Raw genomic sequence first — 26,151 nt, 5'->3', positions numbered from 1 at the left:
ATCTACACCACCATCTGTATGAACATGGACATATCTACACCGCTATCTGTATAAACGTGGAAATATCTACACCGCTATCTCAATAAACATGGAAATATCTACACCGCTATCTGTATAAACAAGGAAATATCTACACCTCTATCTCTATAAACATGGAAATATCTACACCGCTTAGCCTTTTAACATGTAAATAACTACACCGCTATCTCTATAAAAATGGATATATTTACACCGCCATCTCTATAAACATGGAAATGTCTACACCGCCATCTGTATAAACATGGAAATATCTACAACGCTAAGCCTATTAACATGTAAATAACTACACCGCTATCTCTATAAAAATGGAAATACTTACACCGCCATCTCTATAAACATGGATATATCTACACCACCATCTGTATAAAGATGGAAATATCTACACAGCCATCTGTATACACATGGAAATATCTACACCGCCATGTATATCAACATGGAAATTTCTACAAAGCCGTCTGTATAAAGATGGAAATATCTACACCGCCATCTGTATAAAGATGGAAATATCTACACCGCCTTCTGTGTAAACATGGAAATATCTACACCGCTATCTCTATAAGGATGGAAATATTTACACCGCCATCTCTATAAACATTGAAAAATCTACACCGCCATCTGTATAAACAAGGAAATATCTACACCACTAAGCCTATTAACATGTAAATAACTACACCGCTATCTCTATAAAAATGGAAATATTTACACCGCCATCTGTATAAACATGGATATATCTACACCGCGATCTGTATAAAGATGTAAATATCTACACGGCCATCTGTATACACATGGAATTATCAACACCGCCATCTCTATAAACATGGAAATATCTACGCCACAATCTGTATAAACATGGAAATATCTACACCGCCGTATGTATAAAGATGGAAATATCTGCACCGCCCTGTGTATCAACATGGAAATTTCTACACCGCCGTCTGTATAAAAATGGAAATATCTACACCGCCATCTGTATAAGCATGGAAATATCTAAGCCGCCATCTGTATAAACATGGAAATATCTACACCGCCATCTGTATAAAGATGGAAATATCTACACAGCTTTCTGTATAAACATGGAAATATGTACACCGCCATCTGTATAAACATGGTAATATCTCTACCGCCATCTGTAGAAACATGGAAATATCTACACCGCCATCTGTTTAAACATGGAAATATCTACACCACCATCTCTATAAACATGGAAATATCTACACCGCTATCTGTATAAACATGGAAATATCTACACCGCTGTTTTTATAAACATGGAACTATCTACACCGCCGTCTGTATAAACATGGAAATATCTACACCGCCATCTCTATAAACAAGGAAATATCTACACCGACATCTGAATCAACATGGAAATATCAACACCGCCATCTGTATAAAGATGGAAATATCTACACAGCTCTCTGTATTAACATGGAAATATCTACACCACCATCTATATAAAGATGGAAATATCTACACAGCCATCTGTATACACATGGAAATATCTACACCGCCATCTCTATAAACATGGAAATATCTACACCACCACCTGTATAAACATGGAAATATCAACACCGCCGTCTGTTTAAAGATGGAAATATCTACACCGCCATGTGTATCAACATGGAAATTTCTACACCGCCGTCTGTATAAAGATGGAAATATCTAGACCGACATCTGTATAAGCATGGAAATATCTATGCCGCCATCTGTATAAACATGGAAATATCTACACCGCCATCTGTATAAAGATGGAAATATCTACACAGCTATCTGTATAAACATGGAAATATGTACACCGCCATCTGTATAAACATGGTAATATCTCCACCGCCATCTGTATAAACATGGAAATATATACACCGCCATCTCCATAAACATGGAATTATCTACACCTCCATCTGTATGAACATGGAAATATCTACACTGCTATCTGTATAAGGATGGAAATATCTGCACCACCATCTGTAAGAACATGGAAAAATCTACACCGCTATCTGTATAAACGTGGAAATATCTACACCGCTATCTCTATAAACATGGAAATATCAACACCGCTATCTGTATAAACAAGGAAATATCTACACCTCTATCTCTATAAACATGGAAATATCTACATCGCTAAGCCTATTAACATGTAAATAACTACACCGCTAACTCTATAAAAATGGAAATATTTACACCGCCATCTCTATAAACATGGAAATATCTACACCGCCATCTGTATAAACATGGAAATATCTACACCGCCATCTGTATAAACATGGAAATATCTACGCCGCCATCTGTATAAACATGGAAATATCTACACCGCTAAGCCAATTAACATGTAAATAACTACACCGCTATCTCTATAAAAATGGAAATATTTACACCGCCATCTCTATAAACATGGATATATCTACACCGCCATCAGTATAAAGATGGAAATATCTACACAGCCATCTGTATACACATGGAAATAACTACACCGCCATCTCTATAAACATGGAAATATCTATGCCACCATCTGCATAAACATGGAAATATCTACACCGCCGTCTGTATAAAGATGGAAGTATCTACACCGCCATGGGTATCAACATGGAAATTACTACAACGCCGTCTGTATAAAGATGGAAATATCTACACCGCCATCTTTATAAGCATGGAAATATCTCTGCCGCCATCTGAATAAACATGGAAATATCTACACCGCCATCTGTATAAAGATGGAAATATTTACACCGCCATCTCTATAAACATGGAAATATCTACACCGCTATCTGTATAAACATGGAAATATCTACACCGCCGTCTGTATAAACATGGAACTATCTACACCGCCTTCTGTATAAACATGGAAATATCTACACCACCATCTCTATAAACAAGGAAATATCTACACCGCCATCTGAATCAACATGGAAATATCTACACAGCCATCTGTATAAAGATGGAAATATCTACAGAGCTATCTGTATAAACATGGAAATATCTACTCCGCCATCTGTATAAACATGGTAATATCTCCACCGCCATCTGTATAAACATGGAATTATCTACACCGCCATCTGCATAAACATGGAAATATCTACACCGCCATCTCTATAAACATGGAAATACCTACACCGCTATCTGTATAAACATGGAAATATCTACACCGCTGTCTTTATAAACATGGAACTATCTACACTGCCGTCTGTATAAACATGGAAATATCTACACCGCCATCTGTATAAACAAGGAAATATCTACACCGCCATCTGAATCAACATGGAAATATCTACACAGCCATCTGTATAAAGATGGAAATATCTACACAGCTATCTGTATAAACATGGAAATATCTACACGGATATCTGTATTAACCTCGAAATATCTACACTGACATGTCTATAAACATGGAAATATCTACACCACCATCTGTATGAACATGGAAATATCTAGACCACTATCTGTATAAAGATGGAAATATCTACACCGCCCTCTGTGTAAACATGGAAATATCTACACCGCTATCTTTATAAGGATGGAAATATCTACACCACCATCTGTATGAACATGGAAATATCTACACCGCTATCTGTATAAACGTGGAAATATCTACACCGCTATCTCTATAAACATGGAAATATCTACACCGCTATCTGTATAAACAAGGAAATATCTACACCTCTATCTCTATAAACATGGAAATATCTACACCGCTAAGCCTATTAACATGTAAATAACTACACCGCTATCTCTATAAAAATGCAAATATTTACATCACCATCTCTATAAACATGGAAATATCTACAACGCCATCTGTATAAAAATGGAAATATCTACACCGCCATCTGTATAAACATGGAAATATCTACACCGCCATCTACATAAAGATGGAAATATCTACAGAGCCATCTGTATAAACATGGAAATATCTACACCGCCCCCTGTATTAACATGGAAATATCTACACCTCCATCTCCATAAACATGGAAATATCTACACCGCCATCTGGATAAACATGGAAATATCTATACCGCCATCACTATAAACATGGAAATATCTACACCACCATCTGTATAGAGATGGAAATATCTACCCCGTCATCTGTATAAACATGGAAATATCTACACCGCCATCTCTATAAACATAGAAATATCTACACCGCTATCTGTATAAGGTTCGAAATATCTACACCACCATCTATACGAACATGTAAATATCTACACCTCTATCTGTATAAACGTGGAGATGCCTACACCGATATCTCTATAAACATGAAAATATCTACACCGCTATCTGTATAAACATGGAAATATCTACACAGCTATCTCTACAAACATGGAAATATCTACAACGCTATCTCTATAAACATGGAAATATCTACACCGCTATCTGTATAAACAAGGAATTATCAAGACAGCCATCTCTGTAAACATGGAAATATCTACACTGCTATCTGTGTAATCATGGAAATATCTACACCGCTCTCTGTATAAACATGGAAATATCTTCACTGTCATCTGCATAAACATGGAAATATCTACACCGCAATCTCTATAAACATGGAAAAATGTATACTGCTTTTGTATGAACATGGAAATATCTGCACCGCCATCTCAATGAACATGGAAATATCTACACCGCCATCTGTATTAAGATGAAAATATCTACACCTCTATCTGTATAAACAAGGAAATATCTACACCGCCATCTCTATAAACATGGAAATATCTACACCGCCATCTCTACAAACATGAAAATATCTACACCACCATCTCTATGAACATGGAAATACTTACACTGCTATCTGTATAAACATGGAAATATCTACACCACCATCTGTATAAACATGGAAATATCGACACCGCCATCTGTATGAACATGGAAATATCTACACTGCCAAATGTATGAAGATGGAAAAATCGACACAGCTATCTGTATAAACAAGGAAATATCTACACTGCTATCTGTATAAACATGGAAATAACTACACCACCATCTCTATAAACATGGAAATATCTACACCGCCATCTGTATAAACATGGAAATATCTACACCACCATCTGTATGAAGATGGAAATATCTACACCGCTGTTTACATACACGTGGAAATATCTACACCGCTATCTCTACAAACATGGAAATCTCTACACCGCTATGCACATTAACATGGAAATAACTACACCGTTATCTCTATGAACATGGAAATATCTACACTGCCATCTCTATAAACATGGAAATATCTACACCGCCATCTGTATGAACATGGAAATATCTACACCGCTATCTCTATAAACATGGAAATATCTACACCGCCTTCTGTATGAACTGAGAAATATCTACACCGCCATCTGTATAAAGATGGAAATATCTACACCGTCATCTATATAAACATGGAAATATCTACACCGCCATCTCTATAAACATGGAAATATCTACACTGCCATCTGTATATAGTTGGAAATATCTACCCCGCCATCTGTATAAACATGGAAATATCTACACTGCTATCAGTACGAGGATGGAAATTTCTGCACCACCATCTGTATTAACATGGAAATACCTACACCGCTATCTGAATAAACGTAGAAATGTCTACAACGCTATCTCTATAAACATGGAAATATCTACACCGCCATCTGTATAAAGATGGAAATATTTACACAGCTATCTGTATAAACATGGAAATATGTACACCGCTAAGCCTATTAACATGTAAATAACTACACCGCTATCTCTATGAAAATGGAAATATTTACACCGCCATCTCTATAAACATGGAAATATCTACACCGCCATCTCTATAAACATGGATATTTCTACACCGCTAAGCCTATTAACATGTAAATAACTACACCACTATCTCTATAAAAATGGAAATATTTACACCGCCATCTCTATAAACATGGATATACCTACACTGCCATCTGTATAAAAATGGAAATATCTACACAGCCATCTGTATACACATGGAAATATCTACACCGCCATCTCTATAAACATGGAAATATCTACGCCACCATCTGTATAAACATGGAAATATCTACACCGCAGTCTGTATAAAGATGGAAATATCTACACCGCCATCTGTATAAGTATGGAAATATCTATGCCGCCATGTGTATAAACATGGAAATATCTACACTGCCATCTGTATAAAGATGGAAATATCTACACAGCTATCGTATAAAAATGGAAATATGTACACCGCCATCTGTATAAACATGGTAATATCTCCGTCGCCATCTGTATAAACATGGAAATATCTACACCGCCATCTGTATAAACATGGAAATATCTACACCGCCATCTCTATAAACATGAAAATATCTCTACCGCTATCTGTATAAACATGGAAATATCTACACCGCTGTCTTTATAAACATGGAACTATCTACAATGCCATCTGTAAAAACATGGAAATATCTACACCGCCATCTCTATAAACAAGGAAATATCTACACCGCCATCTGAATCAACATGGAAATATCTACACAGCCATCTGTATACACATGGAAATATCTACACCGCCATCTCTATAAACATGGAAATATCTACACAACCATCTGTATAAACATGGAAATATCTACACCGCAGTCTGTATAAAGATGGAAATATCTACACCGCCATCTGTATAAGTATGGAAATATCTATGCCGCCATGTGTATAAACATGGAAATACCTACACTGCCATCTGTATAAAGATGGAAATATCTACACAGCTATCGTATAAACATGGAAATATGTACACCACCATCTGTATAAACATGGTAATATCTCCACCGCCATCTGTATAAACATGGAAATATCTACACCGCCATCTGTATAAACATGGAAATATCTACACCGCCATCTCTATAAACATGAAAATATCTATACCGCTATCTGTATAAACATGGAAATATCTACACCGCTGTCTTTATAAACATGGAACTATCTACAATGCCATCTGTAAAAACATGGAAATATCTACACCGCAATCTCTATAAACAAGGAAATATCTACACCGCCATCTGAATCAACATGGAAATATCTACACAGCCATCTGTATAAAGATGGAAATATCTACACAGCTATCGGTATAAACATGGAAATATCTACACCGCCATCTGTATAAACATGGTAATATCTCCACAGCCATCTGTATAAACATGGAAATATCTACACCGCCATCTGTATAAACATGGAAATAGCTACACCGCCATCTCTATAAACATGGAAATATCTACACCGCTATCTGTATAAACATGGAAATATCTACACCGCTGTCTTTATAAACATGGAACTATCTACACCGCCGTCTGTATAAACATGGAAATATCTACACCGCCATCTCTATAAACAAGGAAATATCTACACCGCCATCTGAATCAACACGGAAATATCTACACAGCCATCTGTATATAGAGGGAAATATCTACGCAGCTATCTGTATAAACACGGAAATATCTACACCGATATCTGTATTAACCTCGAAATATCTACACCGACATGTCTATAAACATGGAAATATCTTCACCACCATCTGTATGAACATGGAAATATCCACACCACTATCTGTATAAAGATGGAAATATCTACACCGCCCTCTGTGTAAACATGGAAATAGATACACCGCTATCTGTATAAAGATGGAAATATCTACACCGCCATCTGTGTAAACATGGAAATATCTACACCGCTATCTGAATAAGGATGGAAATATTTACACCACCATCTGTATGAACATGGAAATATCTACACCGCTATCTGTATAAACGTGGAAATATCTACACCGCTATCTCTATAAACATGGAAATATCTACACCGCTATCTGTGTAAACAAGGAAATATCTACACCTCTATCTCTACAAACATGGAAATATCTACACCGCTAAGCCTATTAACATGAAAATAACTACACCGCTATCTCTATAAAAATGGAAATATTTACACCGCCATCTCTATAAACATGGAAATATCTACACCGCCATCTGTATAAACATGTATTATCTACACCGCTAAGCATATTAACATGTAAACAACTACACCGCTATCTCTATAAAAATGGAAATATGTACACCGCCATCTCTATAAACATGGATATATCTATACCGCCATCTGTATAAAGATGAAAATATCTACACAGCTATCTGTATAAACATGGAAATATGTACACCGCCATCTGTATAAACATGGTAATATCTCCACCGCCATCTGTGTAAACATGGAAATATGTACACCGCCACCTGTATAAACATGGAAATATCTACACCGCCATCTGTATAAACATGGTAATATCTACACCGCCATCTCTATAAACATGGAAATATCTACACCGCCATCTCTATAAACATGGAAATATCTACACCGCTATCTGTATAAACCTGGAAATATCTACACCGCTGTATTTATAAACACGGAACTATCCACACCGCCATCTGTATAAACATGGAAATATCTACACCGCCATCTCTATAAACAAGGAAATATCTACACCGACATCTGAATCAACATGGAAATAGCTACACAGCCATCTGTATAAAGATGGAAATATCTACACAGCTATCTGTATAAACATGGAAATATCTACACCGCCTTCTGTATGAACTGAGAAATATCTACACCGCCATCTGTATAAAGATGGAAATATCTACACCGTCATCTATATAAACATGGAAATATCTACACCGCCATCTCTATAAACATGGAAATATCTACACTGCCATCTGTATATAGTTGGAAATATCTACCCCGCCATGTGTATAAACATGGAAATATCTACACTGCTATCAGTACGAGGATGGAAATTTCTACACCACCATCTGTATTAACATGGAAATACCTACACCGCTATCTGAATAAACGTAGAAATGTCTACAACGCTATCTCTATAAACATGGAAATATCTACACCGCCATCTGTATAAAGATGGAAATATTTACACAGCTATCTGTATAAATATGGAAATATGTACACCGCTAAGCCTTTTAACATGTAAATAACTACACCGCTATCTCTATGAAAATGGAAATATTTACACCGCCATCTCTATAAACATGGATATATCTATACCGCCATCTGTATAAAGATGGAAATATCTACACAGCTATCTGTATAAACATGGAAATATGTACACCGCCATCTGTATAAACATGGTAATATCTCCACCGCCATCTGTGTAAACATGGAAATATCTACACCGCCACCTGTATAAACATGGAAATATCTACACCGCCATCTGTATAAACATGGTAATATCTACACCGCCATCTCTATAAACATGGAAATATCTACACCGCCATCTCTATAAACATGGAAATATCTACACCGGTATCTGTATAAACATGGAAATATCTACACCGCTGTATTTATAAACACGGAACTATCCACACCGCCATCTGTATAAACATGGAAATATCTACACCGCCATCTCTATAAACAAGGAAATATCTACACCGACATCTGAATCAACATGGAAATAGCTACACAGCCATCTGTATAAAGATGGAAATATCTACACAGCTATCTGTATAAACATGGAAATATCTACACCGATATCTGTATTAACCTCGAAATATCTACATCGACGTGTCTGTAAACATGGAAATACCTACACCACCATCTGTATAAACATGGAAATATCTACACCGCCATCTGTGTAAACATGGAAATATCTACACCGCTATCTGTATAAGGATGGAAATATCTACACCACCATCTGTATGAACATGGAAATATCTACACCGCTATCTGTATAAACGTGGAAATATCTACACCGCTATCTCTATAAACATGGAAATATCTACACCGCTATCTGTATTAACAAGGAAATATCTACACCTCTATCTCTATAAACATGGAAATATCTACACCACTAAGCCTATTAACATGTAAATAACTACACCTCTATCTCTATAAAAATGGAAATATTTACAGCGCCATCTCTATAAACATGGAAATATCTACACCGCCATCTGTATAAACATGGAAATATCTACACCGCCATCTGTATAAACATGGAAATATCTACACCGCCATCTGTATAAACATGGAAATATCTACACCGCCATCTGTATAAACATGGAAATATCTACAACGCTAAGCCAATTAACATGTAAATAGCTACACCGCTATCTCTATAAAAATGGAAATATTTACACCACCATCTCTATAAACATGGATATATCTACACCGCTATCAGTATAAAGATGGAAATATCCACACAGCCATCTGTATACACATGGAAATAACTACACCGCCATCTCTATAAACATGGAAATATCTATGCCACCATCTGTATAAACATGGAAATATCTACACCGCCGTCTGTATAAAGATGGGAATATCTACACCGCCATGTGTATCAACATGGAAATTACTACACCGCCGTCTGTATAAAGATGGAAATATCTCCAACGCCATCTGTATAAACATGGAAATATCTACACCGCCATCTGTATAAACATGGAAATATTTACACCGCCATCTCTATAAACATGGAAATATCTACACCGCTATCTGTATAAACATGGAAATATCTACACCCCCGTCTGTATAAACATGGAACTATCTACACCGCCGTCTGTATAAACATGGAAATATCTACACCGCCATCTCTATAAACAAGGAAATATCTACACCGCCATCTGAATCAACATGGAAATATCTACACAGCCATCTGTATAAAGATGGAAATATCTACACAGCTATCTGTATAAATATGGAAATATCTACTCCGCCATCTGTATAAACATGGTAATATCTCCACCGCCATCTGTATAAACATGGAAATAACTACACCGCCATCTGTATAAACATGGAAATATCTACACCGTCATCTCTATAAACATGGAAATATCTACACCGCTATCTGTATAAACATGGAAATATCTACACCGCTGTCTTTATAAACATGGAACTATCTACACCGCCATCTGTATAAACATGGAAATATCTACACCGCCATCTGTATAAACAAGGAAATATCTACACCGCCATCTGAATCAACATGGAAATAAATACACAGCCATCTGTATAAAGATGGAAATATCTACACAGCTATCTGTATAAACATGGAAATATCTACACCGATATCTGTATTAAGCTCGAAATATCTACACTGACATGTCTATAAACATGGAAATATCTACACCGCCCTCTGTGTAAACATGGAAATAGATACACCGCTATCTGTATAAAGATGGAAATATCTACACCGCCATCTGTGTAAACATGGAAATATCTACACCGCTATCTGTATAAGGATGGAAATATTTACACCACCATCTGTATGAACATGGAAATATCTACACCGCTATCTGTATAAACGTGGAAATATCTACACCGCTATCTCTATAAACATGGAAATATCTACACCGCTATCTGTATAAACAAGGAAATATCTACACCTCTATTTCTACAAACATGGAAATATCTACACCGCTAAGCCTATTAACATGAAAATAACTACACCGCTATCTCTATAAAAATGGAAATATTTACACCGCCATCTCTATAAACATGGAAATATCTACACTGCCATCTGTATAAACATGGAATTATCTACACCGCTAAGCATATTAACATGTAAACAACTACACCGCTATCTCTATAAAAATGGAAATATGTACACCGCCATCTCTATAAACATGGATATATCTATACCGCCATCTGTATAAAGATGGAAATATCTACACAGCTATCTGTATAAACATGGAAATATGTACACCGCCATCTGTATAAACATGGTAATATCTCCACCGCCATCTGTGTAAACATGGAAATATCTACACCGCCACCTGTATAAACATGGAAATATCTACACCGCCATCTGTATAAACATGGTAATATCTACACCGCCATCTCTATAAACATGGAAATATCTACACCGCCATCTCTATAAACATGGAAATATCTACACCGGTATCTGTATAAACATGGAAATATCTACACCGCTGTATTTATAAACACGGAACTATCCACACCGCCATCTGTATAAACATGGAAATATCTACACCGCCATCTCTATAAACAAGGAAATATCTACACCGACATCTGAATCAACATGGAAATAGCTACACAGCCATCTGTATAAAGATGGAAATATCTACACAGCTATCTGTATAAACATGGAAATATCTACACCGATATCTGTATTAACCTCGAAATATCTACATCGACGTGTCTGTAAACATGGAAATACCTACACCACCATCTGTATAAACATGGAAATATCTACACCGCCATCTGTGTAAACATGGAAATATCTACACCGCTATCTGTATAAGGATGGAAATATCTACACCACCATCTGTATGAACATGGAAATATCTACACCGCTATCTGTATAAACGTGGAAATATCTACACCGCTATCTCTATAAACATGGAAATATCTACACCGCTATCTGTATTAACAAGGAAATATCTACACCTCTATCTCTATAAACATGGAAATATCTACACCACTAAGCCTATTAACATGTAAATAACTACACCTCTATCTCTATAAAAATGGAAATATTTACAGCGCCATCTCTATAAACATGGAAATATCTACACCGCCATCTGTATAAACATGGAAATATCTACACCGCCATCTGTATAAACATGGAAATATCTACACCGCCATCTGTATAAACATGGAAATATCTACACCGCCATCTGTATAAACATGGAAATATCTACAACGCTCAGCCAATTAACATGTAAATAGCTACACCGCTATCTCTATAAAAATGGAAATATTTACACCACCATCTCTATAAACATGGATATATCTACACCGCTATCAGTATAAAGATGGAAATATCCACACAGCCATCTGTATAAACATGGAAATAACTACACCGCCATCTCTATAAACATGGAAATATCTATGCCACCATCTGTATAAACATGGAAATATCTACACCGCCGTCTGTATAAAGATGGGAATATCTACACCGCCATGTGTATCAACATGGAAATTACTACACCGCCGTCTGTATAAAGATGGAAATATCTCCAACGCCATCTGTATAAACATGGAAATATCTACACCGCCATCTGTATAAACATGGAAATATTTACACCGCCATCTCTATAAACATGGAAATATCTACACCGCTATCTGTATAAACATGGAAATATCTACACCCCCGTCTGTATAAACATGGAACTATCTACACCGCCGTCTGTATAAACATGGAAATATCTACACCGCCATCTCTATAAACAAGGAAATATCTACACCGCCATCTGAATCAACATGGAAATATCTACACAGCCATCTGTATAAAGATGGAAATATCTACACAGCTATCTGTATAAATATGGAAATATCTACTCCGCCATCTGTATAAACATGGTAATATCTCCACCGCCATCTGTATAAACATGGAAATATCTACACCGCCATCTGTATAAACATGGAAATATCTACACCGTCATCTCTATAAACATGGAAATATCTACACCGCTATCTGTATAAACATGGAAATATCTACACCGCTGTCTTTATAAACATGGAACTATCTACACCGCCATCTGTATAAACATGGAAATATCTACACCGCCATCTGTATAAACAAGGAAATATCTACACCGCCATCTGAATCAACATGGAAATAAATACACAGCCATCTGTATAAAGATGGAAATATCTACACAGCTATCTGTATAAACATGGAAATATCTACACCGATATCTGTATTAAGCTCGAAATATCTACACTGACATGTCTATAAACATGGAAATATCTACACCACCTTCTGTATGAACATGGAAATATCTACACCACTATCTGTATAAAGATGGAAATATCTACACCGCCCTCTGTGTAAACATGGAAATATCTACACCACTATCTGTATAAGGATGGAAATATCTACACCACCATCTGTATGAACATGGAAATATCTACACCGCTCTCTGAATAAACGTGTAAATATCTACACCGCTATCTCTATAAACATGGAAATATCTACACCGCTATCTGTATAAACAAGGAAATATCTACACCTCTATCTCTATAAACATGGAAATATCTACACCGCTAAGCCTATTAACATGTAAATAACTACACCGGTATCTCTATAAAAATGGAAATATTTACTCAACCATCTCTATAAACATGGAAATATCTACAACGCCATCTGTATAAACATGGAAATATCTACACCGCCATCTGTATAAACATGGAAATATCTACACCGCCATCTACATAAAGATGGAAATATCTACAGAGCCATCTGTATAAACATGGAAATATCTACACCGCCCTCTGTATTAACATGGAAATATCTACACCTCCATCTCCATAAACATGGAAATATCTACACCGCCATCTGGATAAACATGGAAATATCTATACCGCCATCAGTATAAACATGGAAATATCTACACCACCATCTGTATAGAGATGGAAATATCTACCCCGTCATCTGTATAAACATGGAAATATCTACACCGCCATCTCTATAAACATAGAAATATCTACACCGCTATCTGTATAAGGTTCGAAATATCTACACCACCATCTATACGAACATGTAAATTTCTACACCTCTATCTGTATAAACGTGGAGATGCCTACACCGCTGTCTCTATAAACATGAAAATATCTACACCGCTATCTGTATAAACATGGAAATATCTACACAGCTATCTCTACAAACATGGAAATATCTACAACGCTATCTCTATAAACATGGAAATATCTACACCGCTATCTGTATAAACAAGGAATTATCAAGACAGCCATCTCTGTAAACATGGAAATATCTACACTGCTATCTGGGTAATCATAGAAATATCTACACCGCTATCTGTATAAACTTGGAAATATCTTCACTGTCATCTGCATAAACATGGAAGTATCTACACCGCAATCTCTATAAACATGGAAAAATGTATACTGCTTTTGTATGAACATGGAAATATCTGCACCGCCATCTCAATGAACATGGAAATATCTACACCGCCATCTGTATTAAGATGAAAATATCTACACCTCTATCTGTATAAACAAGGAAATATCTACACCGCCATCTCTATAAACATGGAAATATCTACACCGCCATCTCTATAAACATGGAAATATCTACACCACCATCTCTATGAACATGGAAATACCTACACTGCCATCTGTATAAACATGGAAATATCTACACCACCATCTGTATAAACATGGAAATATCGACACCGCCATCTGTATGAACATGGAAATATATACACTGCCAAATGTATGAAGATGGAAAAATCGACAAAGCTATCTGTATAAACAAGGAAATATATTCACCGCCATCTCTATAAACATGGAAATATCTACACCACCATCTGTATAAACATGAAAATATCTACACCACCATCTGTATGAAGATGGAAATATCTACACCGCTGTTTACATACACGTGGAAATATCTACACCGCTATCTCTACAAACATGGAAATCTCTACACCGCTATGCACATTAACATGGAAATAACTACACCGTTATCTCTATGAACATGGAAATATCTACACCGCCATCTCTATAAACATGGAAATATCTACACCGCCATCTGAATGAACATGGAAATATCTACACCGCTATCTCTATAAACATGGAAATATCTACACCGCCTTCTGTATGAACTGAGAAATATCAACACCGCCATCTGTATAAAGATGGAAATATCTACACCGTCATCTGTATAAACATAGAAATATCTACACCGCCATCTCTATAAACATGGAAATATCTACACTGCCATCTGTATATAGTTGGAAATATCTACCCCGCCATCTGTATAAACATGGAAATATCTACACTGCTATCTGTACGAGGATGGAAATTTCTACACCACCATCTGTATTAACATGGAAATATCTACACTGCTATCTGAATAAACGTGGAAATGTCTACACCGCTATCTCTATAAACATGGAAATATCTACACCGCCATCTGTATAAAGATGGAAATATTTACACAGCTATCTGTATAAACATGGAAATATGTACACCGCTAAGCCTATTAACATGTAAATAACTACACCGCTATCTCTATGAAAATGGAAATATTTACACCGCCATCTCTATAAACATGGAAATATCTACACCGCCATCTGTATAAACATGGATATATCTACACCGCTAAGCCTATTAACATGTAAATAACTACACCACTATCTCTATAAAAATGGAAATATTTACACCGCCATCTCTATAAACATGGATATATCTACACTGCCATCTGTATAAAAATGGAAATATCTACACAGCCATCTGTATACACATGGAAATATCTACACCGCCATCTCTAGAAACATGGAAATATCTACACAACCATCTGTATAAACAAGGAAATATCTACACCGCAGTCTGTATAAAGATGGAAATATCTACACCGCCATCTGTATAAGTATGGAAATATCTATGCCGCCATCTGTATAAACATGGAAATATCTACACCGCCATCTGTATAAAGATGGAAATATCTACACAGCTATCGTATAAACATGGAAATATGTACACCGCCATCTGTATAAACATGGTAATATCTCCGACGCCATCTGTATAAACATGGAAATATCTACACTACCATCTGTATAAACATGGAAATATCTACACCGCCATCTCTATAAACATGAAAATATCTATACCGCTATCTGTATAAACATGGAAATATCTACACCGCTGTCTTTATAAACATGGAACTATCTACACCGCCATCTGTAAAAACATGGAAATATCTACACCGCCATCTCTATAAACAAGGAAATATCTACACCGCCATCTGAATCAACATGGAAATATCTACACAGCCATCTGTATAAAGATGGAAATATCTACACAGCTATCGGTATAAACATGGAAATATCTACACCGCCATCTGTATAAACATGGTAATATCTCCACCGCCATCTGTATAAACATGGAAATATCTACACCGCCATCTGTATAAACATGGAAATAGCTACACCGCCATCTCTACAAACATGGAAATATCTACACCGCTATCTGTATAAACATGGAAATATCTACACCGCTGTCTTTATAAAGATGGAACTATCTACACCGCCGTCTGTATAAACATGGAAATATCTACACCGCCATCTGAATCAACATGGAAATATCTACACACCCATCTGTATAAAGATGGAAATATCTACACAGCTATCTGTATAAACATGGAAATATCTACACGGCCATCTGTGTAAACATGGTAATATCTCCACCGCCATCTGTATAAACATGGAAATATCTACACCACCATCTGTATGAAAATGGAAATATCTACACCACCATCTGTATAAGGATGGAAATATCTACACCGCCATCTGTGTAAACATGTAAATATCTACACAGCTATCTGTATAAGGATGGAAATATCTACACAACAATCTGTATGAACATGGAAATATCTACACCGCTATCTGTATAAACGTGGAAATATCTACCCCGCTATTTCTATAAACATGGAAATATCTACACTGCTATCTGTATAAACAAGGAAATATCTACAACTCTATCTCTATAAACATGGAAATATCTACACCGCAAAGCCTATTAACATGTAAATAACTACACCACTATCTCAATAAAAATGGAAATATTTACACCGCCATCTCTATAAACATGGAAATATCTACACCGCCATCTGTATAAACATGGAAATATCTACACCGCTAAGCCTATTAACATGTGAATAACTACACCAATATCTCTATAAAAATGGAAATATTTACACCGCCATCTCTATAAACATGGATATATCTACACCGCCATCTGTTTAAAGATGGAAATATCTACACAGCCATCTGTATACACATGGAAATATCTACACCGCCATCTCTATAAACATGGAAATATCTACACCACCATCTGTATCAACATGGAAATATCTACACCGCCGTCTATAGAAAGATGGAAATATCTTCACCGCCATCTGTATAAGCATGGAAATATCTATGCCACCATCTGTATAAACATGGAAATATCTACACCGCCCTCTGTATAAACATGGAAATATCTACACCGCCATCTGTATAAACATGGAACTATCTACACCGCCGTCTGTATAAACATGGAAATATCTCCACCGCCATCTGTATAAACAAGGAAATATCTACACTGCCATCTGTATAAACTTGGAAATATCTACACCACCATCTCTATAAACATGGAAATATCTACACCGCTATCTGTATAAACATGGAAGTATCTACACCGCCATCTCTATAAACAAGGAAATAACTACACCGCCATCTGAATCAGCATGGAAATATCTACACAGCCATCTGTATAAAGATGGAAATATCTACACAGCTATCTGTATAAATATGGAAATATCTACACCGATATCTCTATTAACCTCGAAATATCTACACCGACATGTCTATAAACATGGAAATAACTACACCACCATCAGTATGAAAATGGAAATATCTACACCGCCATCTGTGTGAACATGGAAATATCTACACCGCTATCTGTATAAGGATGGAAATATTTACACCACCATCTGTATGAACATGGAAATATCTACACCAATATCTGTATAAATGTGGAAATATCTACACCGCTATCTGTATAAACATGGAAATATCTACACCGCCATCTCTATAAACAAGGAAATAACTACACCGCCATCTGAATCAGCATGGAAATATCTACACAGCCATCTGTATAAAGATGGAAATATCTACACAGCTATCTGTATAAACATGGAAATATCTACAACGATATCTGTATTAACCTCGAAATATCTTCACCGACATGTCTATAAACATGGAAATAACTACACCACCATCAGTATGAAAATGGAAATATCTACACCGCCATCTGTGTGAACATGGAAATATCTACACCGCTATCTGTATAAGGATGGAAATATTTACACCACCATCTGTATGAACTTGGAAATATCTACACCGATATCTGTATAAATGTGGAAATATCTACACCGCTATCTCTATAAACATGGAAATATCTACACCGCTATCTGTATAAAGAAGGAATTATCTAGACAGCCATCTCTGTAAACATGGAAATATCTACACTGTCATCTGCATAAACATGGAAATATCTACACCGCAATCTCTATAAAAATGGAAATATGTATACTGGTTTTGTATGAACATGGAAATATCTGCACCGCCATCTCAATGAACATGGAAATATTTACACCGCCATCTCTATAAACATGGATATATCTACACCGCCATCTGCATAAAGATGGAAATATCTACCCAGCCATCTGTATACAAATGGAAATATCTACACCGCCATCTCTATAAACATGGAAATATCTACGCCACCATCTGTATAAACATGGAAATATCTACACCGCCGTCTGGATAAAGATGGAAATATCTACACCGCCATCTGTATAAGCATGGAAATATCTATGCCGCCATCTGTATAAACATGGAAATACCTACACCGCCATCTGTATAAAGATGAAAATATCTACACAGCTATCTGTATAAACATGGAAATATGTACACCGCCATCTGTATAAACATGGTAATATCTCCACCGCCATCTGTATAAACATGGAAATATCTACACCGCCGTCTGTATAAACATGGAAATATCTACACCGCCATCTCTATAAACATGGAAATATCTACACCGCTATCTGTATAAACATGGAAATATCTACACCGCCGTCTTTATAAACATGGAACTATCTACACCGCCGTCTGTATAAACATGGAAATATCTACACCGCCATCTCTATAAACAAGGAAGTATCTACACCGCCATCTGAATCAACATGGAAATATCTACACAGCCATCTGTATAAGATGGAAATATCTACACAGCTATCTGTATAAAATGGAACTATCAACACCGCCATCTGTATAAAAATGGTAATATCTCCACCGCCATCTGTATAAACAAGGAAATATCTACACCGCCATCTGAATAAACATGGAAATATCTACACCGCCCTCTCTATAAACATGGAAATATCTACACCGCTATCTGTATAAACATGGAAATATCTACACCGCCATCTCTATAAACAAGGAAATATCTACACCGCCATCTGAATCAACATGGAAATATCTACACAGCCCTCTGTATAAAGATGGAAATATCTACACCGCCATCTGTATAAACATGGAAATATCTACACCGCCATCTCTATAAACATGGAAATATCTACACCGCTATCTGTATAAACATGGAAATATCAACACCGCCATCTCTATAAATAAGGAAATATCTACACCGCCATCTGAATCAACATGGAAATATCTACACAGCCATCTGTATAAAGATGGAAAAATCTACACAGCTATCTGTATAAACATGGAAATATGTACACCGATATCTGTATTAACCTCGAAATATCTACACTGACATGTCTATAAACATGGAAATATCTACACCACCATCTGTATGAAAATGGAAATATCTACACCACCATCTGTATAAAGATGGAAATATCTACAACGCCATCTGTGTAAACATGGAAATATCTACACAGCTATCTGTATAAGGATGGAAATATTTACACCACCATATGTATGAACATGGAAATATCTACACCGATATCTGTATAAATGTGGAAATATCTACACCGCTATCTCTAAAAACATGGAAATATCTACACCGCAATCTGTATAAACATGGAAATATCTACACAGCTATATCTACAAACATGGAAATATCTACAACGCTATCTCTATAAACATGGAAGTATCTACACCACTATCTGTATAAACAAGGAATTATCTAGACAGCCATCTCTGTAAACATGGAAATATCTACACTGCTATCTGTGTAATCATGGAAATGTCTACACCGCTATCTGTATAAACATGGAAATATCTACACTGTCATCTGCATAAACATGGAAATATCTACACCGCAATCTCTATAAACATGGAAATATGTATACTGCTTTTGTATGAACATGGAAATATCTACACCGCCATCTCTATAAACATGGAAATATCTACACCGCCATCTCTATGAACATGGAAATACCTTCACTGCCATCTGTATAAACATGGAAATATCTACACCGCCATCTGTATGAACATGGAAATATCTACACTGCCAAATGTATGAAGATGGAAAAATCGACACATCTATCTGTATAAACATGGAAATATCTACACCGCTATCTGTATAAACATGGAAATATCTACACCGCCATCTCTACAAACATGGAAATATCTACACCGCCATCTGTATAAACATGGAAATACCTACACCACCATCTGTATGAACATGGAAATATCTACACCGCTATTTACATACACGTGGAAATATCTACACCGCTATCTCTATAAACATGGAAATCTCAACACCGCTATGCACATTAACATGGAAATAACTACACCGTTATCCCTATGAACATGGAAATATCTACACCGCCATCTCTATAAACATGGAAATATCTACACCGCAATCTGTATGAACATGGAAATATCTACACCGCTATCTCTATAAATATGGAAATATCTACACCGCCATCTGTATAAACTGGGAAATATCTTCACCGCCATCTGAATAAAGATGGAAATATCTACACCGACATCTGTATAAACATGGAAATATCTACACCGCCATCTCTATAAACATGGAAATATCTACATTGCCATCTGTATATAGATGGAAATATCTACCCCGCCATCTGTATAAACATGGAAATAACTACACTGCTATCTGTATGAGGATGGAAATATCTACACCACCATCTGTATGAACATGGAAATATCTACACCGCTATCTGAATAAACGTGGAAATGTCTACACCGCAAAATATATAAACATAGAAACATCTACACCGCCATCTGTATAAACAAGGAAATATCTACAACTCTATCTCTGTAAATATGGAAATATCTACACCACTAAGCCTATTAATATGGAAATAACTACACCGCTATCTCTATAAACATGGAAATATATACACTGCCATCTCTATATATATGGAAATATCTACACTGCCATCTGTATAAACATGGAAATATGTACACCGCCGTCTGTATAAACATGGTAATATCTCCACCGTCATCTGAATAAACTTGGAAATATCTACACCGCCATCTGTATAAACATGGAAATATCTACACCGCCATCTCTATAAACATGGAAATATCTACACCGCTATCTGTATAAACAGGGAAATATCTACACCGCTGTCTTTATAAACATGGAAATATCTACACCGCCGTCTGTATAAACATGGAAATATCTACACCGCCATCTCTATAAACAAGGAAATATCTACACCGCCATCTGAATCAACATGGAAATATCTACACACCCATCTGTATAAAGATGGAAATATCTACACAGCTATCTGTATAAACATGGAAATATCTACACGGCCATCTGTGTAAACATGGTAATATCTCCACCGCCATCTGTATAAACATGGAAATATCTACACCACCATCTGTATGAAAATGGAAGTATCTACACCACCATCTGTATAAGGATGGAAATATCTACACCGCCATCTGTGTAAACATGTAAATATCTACACCGCTATCTGTATAAGGATGGAAATATCTACACCACCATCTGTATGAACATGGAAATATCTACACCGCTATCTGTATAAACGTGGAAATATCTACCCCGCTATTTCTATAAACATGGAAATATCTACACCGCTATCTGTATAAACAAGGAAACATCTACACCTCTATCTCTATAAACATGGAAATATCTACACCGCAAAGCCTATTAACATGTAAATAACTACACCACTATCTCAATAAAAATGGAAATATTTACACCGCCATCTCTATAAACATGGAAATATCTACACCGCCATCTGTATAAACATGGAAATATCTACAACGCTAAGCCTATTAACATGTAAATAACTACACCACTATCTCTATAAAAATGGAAATATTTACACCGCCATCTCTATAACCATGGATATATCTACACCGCCATCTGTTTAAAGATGGAAATATCTACACAGCCATCTGTATACACATGGAAATATCTACACCGCCATCTCTATAAACATGGAAATATCTACACCACCATCTGTATCAACATGGAAATATCTACACCGCCGTCTGTATAAAGATGGAAATATCTTCACCGCCATCTGTATAAGCATGGAAATATCTATGCCACCATCTGTATAAACATGGAAATATCTACACCGCCATCTGTATAAACATGGAAATATCTACACCGCCATCTGTATAAACATGGAACTATCTACTCCGCCGTCTGTATAAACATGGAAATATCTCCACCGCCATCTGTATAAACAAGGAAATATCTAAACCGCCATCTGTATAAACATGGAAATATCTACACCACCATCTCTATAAACATGGAAATATCTACACCGCTCTCTGTATAAACATGGAAGTATCTACACCGCCATCTCTATAAACAAGGAAATAACTACACCGCCATCTGAATCAGCATGGAAATATCTACACAGCCATCTGTATAAAGATGGAAATATCTACACAGCTATCTGTATAAACATGGAAATATCTACACCGATATCTCTATTAACCTCGAAATATCTACACCGACATGTCAATAAACATGGAAATAACTACACCACCATCAGTATGAAAATGGAAATATCTACACCGCCATCTGTGTGAACATGGAAATATCTACACCGCTATCTGTATAAGGATGGAAATATTTACACCACCATCTGTATGAACATGGAAATATCTACACCGATATCTGTATAAATGTGGAAATATCTACACCCCTATCTCTATAAACATGGAAATATCTACAACGCTATCTGTATAAACAAGGAATTATCTAGACAGCCATCTCTGTAAACATGGAAATATCTACACTGCTATCTGTGTAATCATGGAAATATCTACACCGCTATCTGTATAAACATGGAAATATCTACACTGTCATCTGCATAAACTTGGAAATATCTACACCGCAATCTCTATAAAAATGGAAATATGTATACTGGTTTTGTATGAACATGGAAATATCTGCACCGCCATCTCAATGAACATGGAAATATCTACACCGCCATCTGTATTAAGATGAAAATATCTACACCTCTATCTGAATAAACAAGGAAATATCTACACCGCCATCTATATAAACATGGAAATATCTACACCGCCATCTCTATAAACATGGAAATATCTACACCACCATCTGTATAAACATGGAAATAACTACACAACCATCTGTTTGAACATTTAAATATCTACACCGCCATCTGTATGAACATGGAAATATCTACACTGCCAAATGTATGAAGATGGAAAAATCGACACAGCTATCTGCATAAACATGGAAATATCTACACAGCTATCTGTATACACATTGAAATATCTACACCGCCATCTGAATCAACATGGAAATATCTACACAGCCATCTGTATAAAGATGGAAATATCTACACAGCTCTCTGTATAAACATAGAAATATCTACACCGATATCTGCATTAACCTCGAAATATCTACACCGACATGTCTATAAACATGGAAATATCTACACCACCATCTGTATGAACATGGAAATATCTACACCACCATCTGTATAAAGATGGAAATATCTACACCGCCATCTGTATAAACATGGAAATATCTACACCGCTATCTGTATAAGGATGGAAATATCTACACCACCATCTGTATGAACATGGAAATACCTACACCGCTATCTGTATAAACGTGGAAATATCTACACCGCTATCTCTATAAACATGGAAATATCTACACCGCTATCTTTATAAACAAGGAAATATCTACACCTCTATCTCTATAAACATGGAAATATCTACACCGCTAAGCCTATTAACATGTAAATAACTACACCGCTATCTCTACAAAAATGGAAATATTTACACCGCCATCTCTATAAACATGGAAATATCTACACCGCCATCTGTATAAACATGGAAATATCTACACCGCTAAGCCTATTAACATGTAAATAACTACAGCGCTATCTCTATAAAAATGGAAATATTTACACCGCCATCTCTATAAACATGGATATATCTACACCGCCATCTGTATAAAGATGGAAATATCTACCCAGCCATCTGTATACACATGGAAATATCTACACCGCCATCTCTATAAACATGGAAATATCTACTCCACCATCTGTATAAACATGGAAATATCTACTCCGCCGTCTGTATAAAGATGGAAATATCTACACCGCCATCTGTATAAGCATGGAAATATCTATGCCGACATCTGTATAAACATGGAAATATCTACACCGCCATCTGTATAAAGATGAAAATATCTACACAGCTATCTGTATAAACATGGAAATATGTACACCGCCATCTGTATAAACATGGTAATATCTCCACCGCCATCTGTTTAAACATGGAAATATCTACACCGCCATCTGTATAAACATGGAAATATCTACTCCGCCATCTCTATAAACATGGAAATATCTACACCGCCATCTGTATAAACATGGAAATATCTACACCGCTGTCTTTATAAACATGGAACTATCTACACCGCTGTCTGTATAAACATGGAAATATCTACACCGCCATCTCTATAAACAAGGAAATATCTACACCGCCATCTGAATCAACATGGAAATATCTACACAGCCATCTGTATAAGATGGAAATATCTACACAGCTATCTGTATAAAATGGAAATATCAACACCGCCATCTGTATAAAAATGGTAATATCTCCACCGCCATCTGTATAAACAAGGAAATATCTACACCGCCATCTGTATAAACATGGAAATATCTTCACCGCCTTCTCTATAAACATGGAAATATCTACACCGCTATCTGTATAAACATGGAAATATCTACACCGCCATCTCTATAAACAAGGAAATATCTACACCGCCATCTGAATCAACATGGAAATATCTACACAGGCATCTGTATAAAGATGGAAATATCTACACCGCCATCTGTATAAACATGGAAATATCTACACCGCCATCTCTATAAACATGGAAATATCTACACTGCTATCTGTATAAACATGGAAATATCTACACTGCGGTCTTTATAAACATGGAACTATCTACACCGCCGTCTGTATAAACATGGAAATATCTACAAAACCATCACTATAAACAAGGAAATATCTACACCGCCATCTGAATCAACATGGAAATATCTACACAGCCATCTGTATAAAGATGGAAATATCTACACAGCTCTCTGTATAAACATAGAAATATCTACACCGATATCTGTAT

This window comes from Gorilla gorilla, chromosome X (assembly GCF_029281585.2).
Source record: "Gorilla gorilla gorilla isolate KB3781 chromosome X, NHGRI_mGorGor1-v2.1_pri, whole genome shotgun sequence".
Lineage (NCBI taxonomy): Eukaryota > Metazoa > Chordata > Mammalia > Primates > Hominidae > Gorilla > Gorilla gorilla.
This window is presented reverse-complemented; position numbering follows the sequence as displayed.